An 11,559-nucleotide genomic window follows, 5' to 3' on the forward strand; every position below is an offset into this window, starting at 1 on the left:
TGTCTGAGTCAAGCGGAAAAGGTCAGATAATGTGATGTCAGGAAAATGAACCCTTAGATATGTATTTTAATGGTTTTTCTTTCATGCATGTGTTTCTAATGCATTTATAAGATTATCTCTTTGTTGCTTTGCATGTCCCTCCCCCACAGTATAACCCCTGCTTTCACTATATTTGATGTCAGTATAACTTGTGGAGAAGATGGGGAAAAACCAGTTGTTTAAGGTTACAGGTGGACCTATTGCAACAATGAGAAGTACAAGTTGTCATGACCAAATCGAGCTTTACAACGTCGGTGCGGGGGAGGGGGGTAAGGGGGGGAAAGGGAAGGATTGGGATTGGGGGGGAGGGGGGAGGCTGGGAAGGGATGTGAAGGGTAAACAAAGGAGGAGGATGCAATGCTTGGTAAGAAATGTACGCATTATCCTGCCCATGTAATTGTAACCCCTCTGTACAGTATGTTCACAAATAAAATTAAATTAAAATAAAAAAAAACAACAAATTCCAGTGAACAAAAAAGGCTCTCCAAGTAAACATATTGTGCAGGCAGACAGCCATCAGTACATATACTGATATCTGATAGAATAAACTGCAGCTAAAATCAGTAAGAAGTCACAAGAAGGTTGCTTCATACTAATAAAGAGACTAATCCATGGAAAAAATTATAGTAGTAAAGTTAAATGAATCTCAGAAGCACACAACCAACTACACTAAATAAACTTCTATTTTGGCCAAAAAAGAATTAATTAAATCAAATCAATTAAATTTGAAATAAATAAAGGAAATTCATAACAAACATATAGGAATGACTATAAGGGATAACTTTTAAAAGTTATACTCAAATAAGTTTGAAAATCCAGAAAAAAATGGATCAATTTCTAGAGGCATATGAGCTACCAAATCTTATCCAAGAAAATATAAATCACTTAAACATATGCATATATATATGTGTATATATATATATATATATAATACATATAAAGTATATCACAACGTGACTAAAAAGCAATAAAGAGCTTTCAATACAAGGGAAAGTCCAGATCCAAATGGATTCAAAGCTGAGTTCTATAATACTTTCAAAAAACTACTAACACCAATACTTCTTAAACTTTTCCATGAAGTAGCAAAAAAAGGATCACTAGTGAACTTAATGGTACAAATCCAGCATTATACTCATCCCCTAAGCAGGCAGAGGCTGGAAAATAAAGAAAACTATAGACCAATATCTTCAATGAACATTTATGAAAAGTTCATTAATAAAATAATTGCTAATTAAAGTCAATAACTAATCAAAAAATCATTAATTTTCTTTTTGTTAGAAAATGTTCTTCATGTGTCTATTGGCCATTGTTACTTCTTCTGTGAAGATATTCTTTAGCTCATTCACCTTTTTATTAATTGAGTTGGTGGTTTGGGGATTTAATTTTTTAAAGTTCTGTTTATATTTGGATATTAGACTATTGTCTTTTATTGAACTGGCAAAAATCTTCTATTCTGTAGGCTGTCTTTTTATCTTATTGGCTACATCCTTTGATGTGCAGAACTTTTTAATTTGATGCATTCTCATTGACCAAGTCTTTCTTTGTTTGCTGTACTTTTAGATCTTTACACAGAAAGTTCTTACCTGGTGCATATTATATATAAGGTCTTAGTTTCATTTTTGTGCATATGGATATCCAGTTTTTCCATCACCATTTGTTGAAGAAGCTGTCTTTCTTCCGGACTATTTTTTTTGGCTCCCTTATCAAATATTAAATGGCTGCAAGTGTGCTTATTTGTGGTTCTTTTATTCTGTTTCATTTGTCTTCAGGCCTGTTTTATGTAAATACAGAGGGTGTTAGGCAAGTGAATAAAAATGTATTAACTGAGATATGGTACATTCAAAGGAGAACTCAAATAGTGTAATTCTTTAGGAAGTCAGTAAAACAAAACAAGGGGAAAGGGAAGAGTGGTGTCACAATGAAGAGGAGGAGGGTATAAAACAATAAAAAATGCAGTGTATATACTACAAAATTAAGAAATGTGAGGGAAGAAATGGGCACGGATGAATGAGTGGTAATATTGAAATGCATGAGGTTGATCAAGATATATTGAGTTCATAAACTTCTTTGTTAAAAGCAAGTCCTTTGTATAACTACTTAAATATAATATTATATAAATACTTAAATATAATAATAAAACAAAATCAAGATTGGCTCTGTGAGGCGGAAGCAGCAGCAGCGGCTGTGGCGGTGTCGGCGGCTGTGGTATCAGTGTCGGCGGCAGTAGCAGCGATGGCAGGGGCTGGACAGAGGAGTCCGGACTCCCCCCATGCCATTTCAGAGCGAGTTTGGAGGCTGTAGACACTGGAGGCAAGTGGCTGGAGGCCGAGGCTTGGCGACTCAAATGATTGAATATAAACTTGTGGTAGTTGGAGCTGGTGACGTAGGCAAAAGTGCTTTGAAGATTGAGCTAATTCAAAATCACTTTGTGGATGAATATGACCCACCCATAGAGGATTCCTACAGACAACAAGTAATAATTGATGGAGAAACCTGTCTCCTGGACATTCTCGACACAGCAAGTCAAGAGGAATGCAGTACAATGAAGGACCAGTACATGAAGCCTGGGGAGGGCTTTCTGTATGTATTTGCCATAAGTAATACTAAGTCATTTGAAGATATTTACCATTATAGAGAACAAATTAAAAGAGTCAAAGACTCTGAAGATGTACCTATGGTTCTAATAGGAAATAAATGTAATTTGCCTTTGAGAACAGTAGACAAAAAGCAGGCTCAGGATTTAGCAAGAAGTTATGGAATTCCTTTCATTAAGACCTCAGCAAAGACAAGACAGGGTGTGGACAATGTTTTCTATACATCAGTTCTAGAAATCTGAAAACATAAAGAAAAAAATGAGCAAAGATGGGAAAAAGAAGAAAAAGAAGTCAAAGACAAAGTGTATAATTATGTAAATAGTTTATAATTTTTTCTTAAGGCAAAAGTAGTGATTTTTGTACATTACACTAAATAAAGCATTTGTTTTAGCATTATCTATTTTTTCCCTGAAAACTGTTAACTTTTATCTTACATTCTTATTTTAAAATTACAGTGGAAAGTTTTTCCTCTTAAGTGCCAGTATTCCCTGAGTTTTGGTTTATGAACTAGGAATGCCTATGGAAAAAACAAAATTACTGAACATCTGAGATTTCATGCCTCAGGTTTTGGTGCAGGCAAGTCGATTTTTTTTCCTGATTTTCTTAACAATTGTGAATGTTAGTGTGAAACACCAAGCTCTGGAATCATCCCTCTCATGTTTTAATCTAGTTATATCAATGGATTAATGAGTCATTACAGCCTCAATTGAGACTTTATGGTTGGTTTTTCTGCAACAATGAAAAACACATATGGATGGGCTTCCTTTGGCCTAATCTTCAAGTTTCCTGCTCTTATGTCCCATTGTTTGTCATCCTTCATGACTACTGCTATTAGTTGTGGTCACTCTTCCAAAGATATATTTTTTATAAAAAGGGGGAAAATGTGGGAAATTTTTTTAAAACCTAAGGAAATGAAAAATATTAAAAGACCATTGACTTTTTCTACATTGGGTAAATTGCTGTAAGACTTCTCTTAGCTTTTCCTGCTAAGGCTCAGTATAAAAATGAGGATCCCAGCAACCATTTGGGGGCATTAATCCCACACTACTAAATGTTTATAGTGATCCAAAACAATTTTAACATCTTAAAAAAATTCCCATGGGAATTAAATGTAGTCCCCCTGTGTCTGATTGCTCTGTCTAGCCTGTTAGTCTGTCTTTGAAAAATCACATTAATTTTAGTCATGGTAATTAAGATAATTTGAGCCAGTTATAAAGTAGCAGAGGATGGGGAGACCCAGGTTATGAGACCAGGCCTCCCATGAAACTTTGTGCTTCATTGAGCTTTGACAGCACAACTGATTGCATCTTCGTGCATCTCCATGTCATGCTTTTAGTTGAGCTTTTGTGAACCAGCAGAAAGAGTTCTTGGATAACTCAATAAGATCAGTTCTCATTGTTTGGTGGTCCTACCAAAAATCAAGAGCCTCACTTCTTTGTTTTTTCTTACTAGAACTTAAAAAACAAAACCAAAAATCTTTAGAAGTTGAGGTGGAAAAGAGTAGAAAGCATAGTATTTTTTTTTCTTTTAAATAATGAAGTAAGTTTAGACTCTTCAAGTCTGGCTAAATTAACTTTTCATCCATATTTAAACATCCAATGCTTTAAAAATAAGATGAATTGCCATTCATGAAAACAATTTCTTCAGTGAATTTGAATCATTACTTAAAAATATTTGCAGTGAAATCATGCCATGAAATGGAAATTACTGGAGTAGGAGGAAGTGATTTAGATTTTAGTTATGTGACTTTAGGCAAATCACTATCCACTTCAAATCATCCAAGGTGCTCACTTTACTACTATGTGATTTATAGGCAGTTACATAGACACTCACTTGTTTGTCTGGCTCAGCACAATCTGTAACTTCTTACTTTGATTATCACCTTCAGTGTCAGTCTCCTGGTCAAAATTGTGCAAGAGATGAAGTTTTTATCTGATTATTCCTTCTCCAGTTATGGATTTCCTCCTTTCTATACTGTCACTTTGCTTGCCTGGCCTGTTTTCCCACAAACCCTGTGACTCAGAGTAGCTTAAGATTTTCCTATTTCTCCCACCTCCAGTTTTATTGCTACCATGGAATTCAACATAAAAGGTTGCTCAAAGGTACATCAGCATTGCCTTGCATCTTACTTCCTCACAGCCTAAAATAATCTGACAGATACCATAATGAGATTCAAACTCATAAGTTTATTTTTCCTGCTGGTTGCGGTTACTGTTTAACCTTGACTCTTTAAATCTCATCTCTGCTGTCTGATCCATTGCTAATTAAGGGAGGGACTTTCAAGTAGTTTACATAGAAACCCCTATGCAGTAGAAGAAGAACTTAATAAAGGTGGTGCTGAAATGTACATCTAGGACTTAGTCCTGATTTTTTAAAATTGATACATTCTATTGTACAAGTCAAACTCTTACAATGAAAAGGAACTTCCAGAATTGAATGAATAAAGGTGTTTTTCTTAAAAATAAAACAAAATAATAAAACAAAATAATGCTTGTGCTTGTGGGTCTACTTGTAATCCTAACTACTTAGGAGGCTAAGATCTGAGGATCATAGTTTGGAGCCAGTCTAGGCAGGGAAGCCTGTGAGACTCTTATTTCTAATTAACTACCCCTCTTCTCCACAAAAAGCCGTAGGTAGAGCTATGACACAAGTGATGGAACACTAGCTTTGAGCACAAAAGCTCAGAGACAACACCCAGTCCCTGAGTTCAAGCCTCAGGACTGGCACCAAAAAAAGGATCATATACTATATTCAAGTTAATTTCATTCCAGAGATCCAAGCATTGTTCAGAATATATAAATCACATGTAATACATCACATTGATAGAGCCAGGCAAGAAAAATTATGATCATTTCAGTAGAAACAAAAAAATCCTTTCACAAAATATAATATCCATTTATGATGAAAGGTCTGGAGAAGCTAGGAATGGAAGAAACATACTAAAACCTAATAAAAGATATCTAGGACAAACCTACAAGCAATATTGTACTAAATGGTGAAAACCTAGGTCCATTCCCTCTAAAATCAGGAACAAGACAAGGATGTACATTCACTCCATTCTTTTTTAATATAATAGTAGAATTCCTTGTTAGAACAATAAGGCAATAGAAAGACGTAAGAAGAATTCAATCAGGGAAAGAAGTCCAGCTATCTGTATTTGCAGATGGTGTAACTGTATATCTAAAGAACTCTACCTCCGAGCTCTAAGACCTGAACAATAACTGACCAAGTAGCAAAACACAAAGTTACTTGCCCCCCACTCCTAGAAAAGATTTTGGTATACTTAGAGTCTGCAGAAACTTAGGAAAATCAGGAAAACTATCTGCAATAGTATCAAAAACAACAACAACAACAACAATAACAACAACAATTAGAAATTATCCAAGGAAGGGATGGATATCTACAGTGAAAAATATTAAATGTTTAAGAAAGAAATGAAAGAAAATATCAAGGATGGAAAGGCCTCCCATGTTCATAATTAATGTCATGAAATTGGTAATGCTGCTAAAGGTGATCTAAAAATTTAATGGAATAGCTATCAAAATCCCAATGTCATTCTTCACAGAGATTGAGAAAACAATCCACAAATTCATGTGGAAAGACTAAGTCTCTGAATAGCCACAGTAAACCTGGACACAAAAAGCAATGCTGGGGGTATCCAATTCCAGACTCAAACTTTAATTCAGGGCTGCAACAAAATAGCTTAATACTGGCGCAAAACCAGGCCTGAATACCTAAGGAACAGAATGGAAGATTCCAAAACAAATCCATACACTTACAGCGATCTAATATTTGTCAATGAAGCCAAATACATATATTTGTACGTGCTGGAAAAATAGATGGCATGTTAAACAAATTGTTTGGGGGAAACTGGACAACTAAAATTGGTCCCTTGTCTGTCACTTCGTGCTAAAATCAAATGAAAATTTACCAAAGAGATCAATGTCAGGCCTGAAATATTGAAACTACTACAGAAAGGAATAAGAGAAACATTAGAACATTATTGCTGTTCACATAGCGAGACCCAGTAACTCTGTGTCTTGTAGGCAGAAAGGGACCATACTATGTTGGTATAGACAAAGTTTATTAAAACATCATACACTTATATAGGGCATAGAAGGCCAACCCCAGGACAGGAAGACCTTGAAGGAAAACAACTCTTGGGGGATATGGAGGATTAGCAACCTTTCATTCAGGGTAACAAAAGAGGAAGCAAGGTGCAGGTGGGGAGTCTATTTAAAAAACACAATAGAAATTTTGATGCATAGTTCTACACAATTAACTAGGAGGAGCACGGATGGAATTTCCCAAAAAACATCACCTGAGCCTGGCACTGGGCCAGGACATTTGCCCTGCAGAGAAGAAGGGCATTCCCCTTTCCCCAAGAGGAGTGTATGACAGCATGCACCCTCATGACACACAGGAACTTAGATGGGGTCTTGCGAGTCAATGCCCCCCGCAGAACATATTGACACAGGAAGAAACTTCCTGAGTAGAGTTCCAGGGGCTCAGCAAATTGGAGAGAAAATTGACAAATGTGAGTATATCAAGCTAAAAAGTTTCTGTATAACTAATAATTACTACACTAAAAAGGCAATCTACAGAATAGGAGAAGTTCTTTACAAGATATACATCAGAAAAGGACTGAATATACAAATAGCTTAAGAAACTACCACCACCCAAATCATTAACTCAATTAATACATAGGTAAACGAACTAAGTAAAGATGAAGGAGGAGGAGAAGGAGAAGGAGTAGGGAGAAGAGGAGGAGAAAGAGGGGGGAAGGAGAAGGAGAAGAAGAAGAAGGAGGAAAGGAGAAGGAGGAGAAGGGGAAAGAAGAAGAAGGAAAAGGAGAAGGAGAAGAAGATGGTGGTCCAATAAATACATGAGGAGATGTTCAAGTTCCTAGCCATAAAGAAAATATAAATCAAAATAACATTGAGTTTCTATCTCATGCTAGTATTGAAGTACCCTGTTTTCAGATGCCCCTCAAAGACCACCAGAGACCACAATCAATGCAAACAGCAAAGAGTCGTTTATTTTAAGCTGGAGCTTGGTCCTCTGTGCACTCAGTAACCGGTGACACTAAGAGGCCCTGAGCATAGAATCAGCACAGTTTTTATAGTATTGAACAAACAACTTTAAGGAACTTTTACATAAGAAACTACATAATGGTTAACATTTAAAGCAAGCTACCAGCACAACTATGTTTATTGCAGCATTATTTACTATAACTAAGATATGGAACTAACCCAGATGCCTGTCAGTAGATGAATGGATCAAGAAAATGTGGTATATATACACAATGGAATTCTATGCCTCCATCAGAAAGAGTGATATTGCCCCATTTGTTAGGAATGGAAAGATTTGGAAAAAATTATATTAAGTGAAGTAAGCCAAGCCCAAAGAAACATAGGTCCCATGGTTTCGCTTATTTGCAATATCTAGTATATGTATGAGTCAAGCAGAAAAGGTCGGATAACGTGATGTTAGGAAAATGAACCCTAAGGTATGTATTCAAATGTTTTTTTGTTCTCTCATGCATTTGTTTCTAATGCATTTATAAGATTATTTCTTTGTTGCTTTGTATGTCCCTCCCCCACAGTATAACCCCCTGTTTTCACTGTATTTGATGTCGGTATAATTTGTGGAGGGGAAGGGGAAAAACAAGTCGTTTATATAAGGATATAGGTGGACCTGTTGCAACAATGAGAAGTACAAGTTGTCATGTCGAAATGAACTTTACAACTTTGGTGGGGGGGGAGGATTGGGTAGGGAGACAGGGGGAGGCTGGGAAGGGATGGGAAGGGGAAACAAAGGAGGAGTCTACAATGCTTGATAAGAAATATACTCATTATCTTGCCCATGTAATTGTAACCCCTCTGTACAGTATTTTCACAATAAAAAATAAATAAAAATTAAAAAAAATTAAAGCAAGCTAAGATTGGCAAATATGATTGGTTGACCTTTACAGAAAAATATCCTTGGTCCATAACTTGACAACAAAGGGTTATGAGTCACACCTGGACCAACAGTATGCATGACAGAGCCTTGGGCTCTGAAGAACCGGTTGGTAGGAACATTATATGGTTTTAACGGAAACTCTTAGCTCATGGTCACTCAGGGGCAAAGTCACTCGGGGGCAAACACCTGCCTTAAGCAGATGCCATCTATGGCTCCAAGAATTGTTTGTGCATGGCTTTCTGTCATAAATTCCTAGCATTGGAGCTAAAGTGGGCCACGAGTTAAGTCGCAGAACTGAGATGGGGTCTTAAGTAACATGGAGTTGCTTAGGTTTTTCAGTATAATTGACAATCATCAAGAATACAAACAAGGGGGCTGGGAAGGTAGCTCAGTGGTAGAGTATTTGGCTTGCATGCATGAGACCCTAGGTTAGATTTTTCAGCACCAAATAAGCAGAAAAAGCCAGAAGTGGCACTTTGGCTCAAGTGGTAGAGCACTAACCTTGAGATGAAGACCTGAGGGACAGCACCCAGACCCAGGGTTTAGGTCCCACAATTGACCAAAAAAAAAAAAAAAAGAAGAATACAAACAAGTTGGGTGCTAGTGGCTCACACCTGTAATCCCAGCTATTCAGGGGGCTGAGATCTGAGAATTGCAATTTGAAGCCAGGTCTGGCAAAAAAAGTTTGTGAGAGGCTTTTATCTCCAACAAACTTCTCAGAAAAAGCTCAAAGTGGCTCTGTGGAACTAGAGTTGAGCACAAAGAGGCTCAAGAACAGTACTCAGTCCCTGAGTTGTTCATATATATGATATATATATATATATATCATATATATGCACACATATATATGTATATATACATCCCCCCAACATTTTTGTTTATATATATATGCCTATATGTATATATACATATAATGTTTATATATAGGTGTATATATATGGATACATATATATGTGCATATATATATATATAAACAAAAAAAATGTTGATGGGATATAAAGAAAAAATAATTCTAGTATACTGTTGGTGGGAATATAAAGTAGTGCAACCACTCTGAAAGGTAGTTTGGAGGTTCCTCAGACAACTAAACCTAGAACTATTCCATAATCCAGTGATGCCACTCTTGGGCATCTACCAAAAATATTATGTCAGGACATAGTAAAGGTTCTTGCCTGTTCATATTTATTGCTACACTATTCACAATAGCCAAGTTATGGAAACAGCCCAGGTGCTCTACAATTGATAAGTGGACCAAGAAAATGTGGTACATATATACAGTGGAATTTTTCTCATCGATTAGTTATGTCTTTTGTAGGGAATGGATACATCTAGAAAGAATTATGTTGTTGAAGTAAGTCAGACTTAAAGAGATAAACAAATCTTATTTTCTCTCCTATAGAAAAGTTAGATCTAAAAATACAAACATGCATAATAACATATACAAGGTTATATGTCTACACACACAATTCATTGAATAAAGTATACTTAGTGGAGGAGTCCAGTGATGTTACTCTTTTGAACAATTAAGAAACTGTTTAACAAAATAAACACCAGGAAGCAGAAACATATTCTGAAAGGGCAATGGGTGTCATATAAAAGGAGTGAGAAAGGGAAAGTACAGTAATTATATTAAATGTACATTTTGTAAAAATTGAACTACGTGACTATAGGGTAGGGATGCGAAGGTCGCAATGGGAAGAATGGAAGAGGTGGACATGATTAAGATGCTTTATACATATAACTTGAAGACCCTTTGTACAACTACTTAATAAAAACAAACAAATGATAAAAGTACTAATGGAGATTCCTAAAATAAACAAATAAATGATGAATAGTTAAAACATTCGTCAAGCACACTATCTTAGCAATTGAAGGCATATAGTAAAAGTACTGATGCCAGAGAATCGTGGTAGCAAAAATTAAATCCCTTTAAAGTTAGACTAGTTAATAGAATGCTAACTGCTGACACAGTCTCAATTAATATATATTGTAGATTGTGTAATGCTATTTCAGGCATGGACTATAAAAAATTACTGAGCTGAAAATAATGAAAGATAATTTGAATAATGGTAACATCACGGTTTCCATCTAATATTTATACCATATTTGCAATTTCATATTCATCCTCATTACCGTCAAACAGCAGCAATAAGGCAGAAATGAGCCCTACTGATTTCCTGCAATACATCTTCCCTGCCATTAAAAAAGGAAAGGCCTATTTCAGTAATGAGATAAGAGTTCATTCTTTTTTTGAAGAGAGAAATATTCATACTATAAGCTCATAATATCCTGACTCTCAAAAGAAAAGCAGTTGAGCTTTGATTCTATTAGTACTCTGAATTTTGCTTATAAATACAAGAGAGTTAGGAAATGAAATTCTCAAATGCAAACAAGAGAAAACACCTCACAAAGAGTCTAGTCATATTGGATTAATTTTGTTCATGGTATGGCTAAAAGACAGTATTTATTTATCTATTTATGCTTTCTGTTTTCTGAAATATTAGAGAAAAATATTTTGGCTTAGATGCTTTTTTATTTAAGTATTACTTTAGAAAAATGCCATAAACCAATATATTATTGAAAATATTTTGCTTAGGAAGCTATATAATATGAATGGAATATATATATATATATATATATATATGTGGTATTAATGATTATGGATAGTCTTCCATTGCCTTGAAATAATTCATTTTCATAGCTGTTTTCAACTTGTCATTGCTTTATTTTTTCCTGCTTAAAATTTGCAAAGCCAGATTATTTCTTATTCATTAACACAAGGAACAAAGTCCAGTATAACATATTATCTCATCATCACAGCAGGGGACTCACACCTATAGTCCTTGCTATTCAGGAAGCCAAGACCATGAGAATCATAGTTGAAGGTACCCCATGTAGAAAAAGTTTACTACATTTTGTTTTTAACATAACCAGTAAAATATTAAGCTTGAGAAATGTTTTA

General features: G+C 35.4%; 1 pseudogene; it reads left to right on the forward strand.

Moving 5' to 3' along the window:
- Window positions 1–2,383: 2,383 nt before the first annotated feature.
- On the forward strand, window positions 2,384–2,875 carry LOC105997409 (annotated as a pseudogene).
- The last annotated feature ends 8,684 nt before the right edge of the window (window positions 2,876–11,559 follow it).

Source organism: Dipodomys ordii, unplaced genomic scaffold, assembly GCF_000151885.1.
Source record: "Dipodomys ordii isolate 6190 unplaced genomic scaffold, Dord_2.0 Scaffold145, whole genome shotgun sequence".
In the NCBI taxonomy this organism is placed as follows: Eukaryota; Metazoa; Chordata; class Mammalia; order Rodentia; family Heteromyidae; genus Dipodomys; species Dipodomys ordii.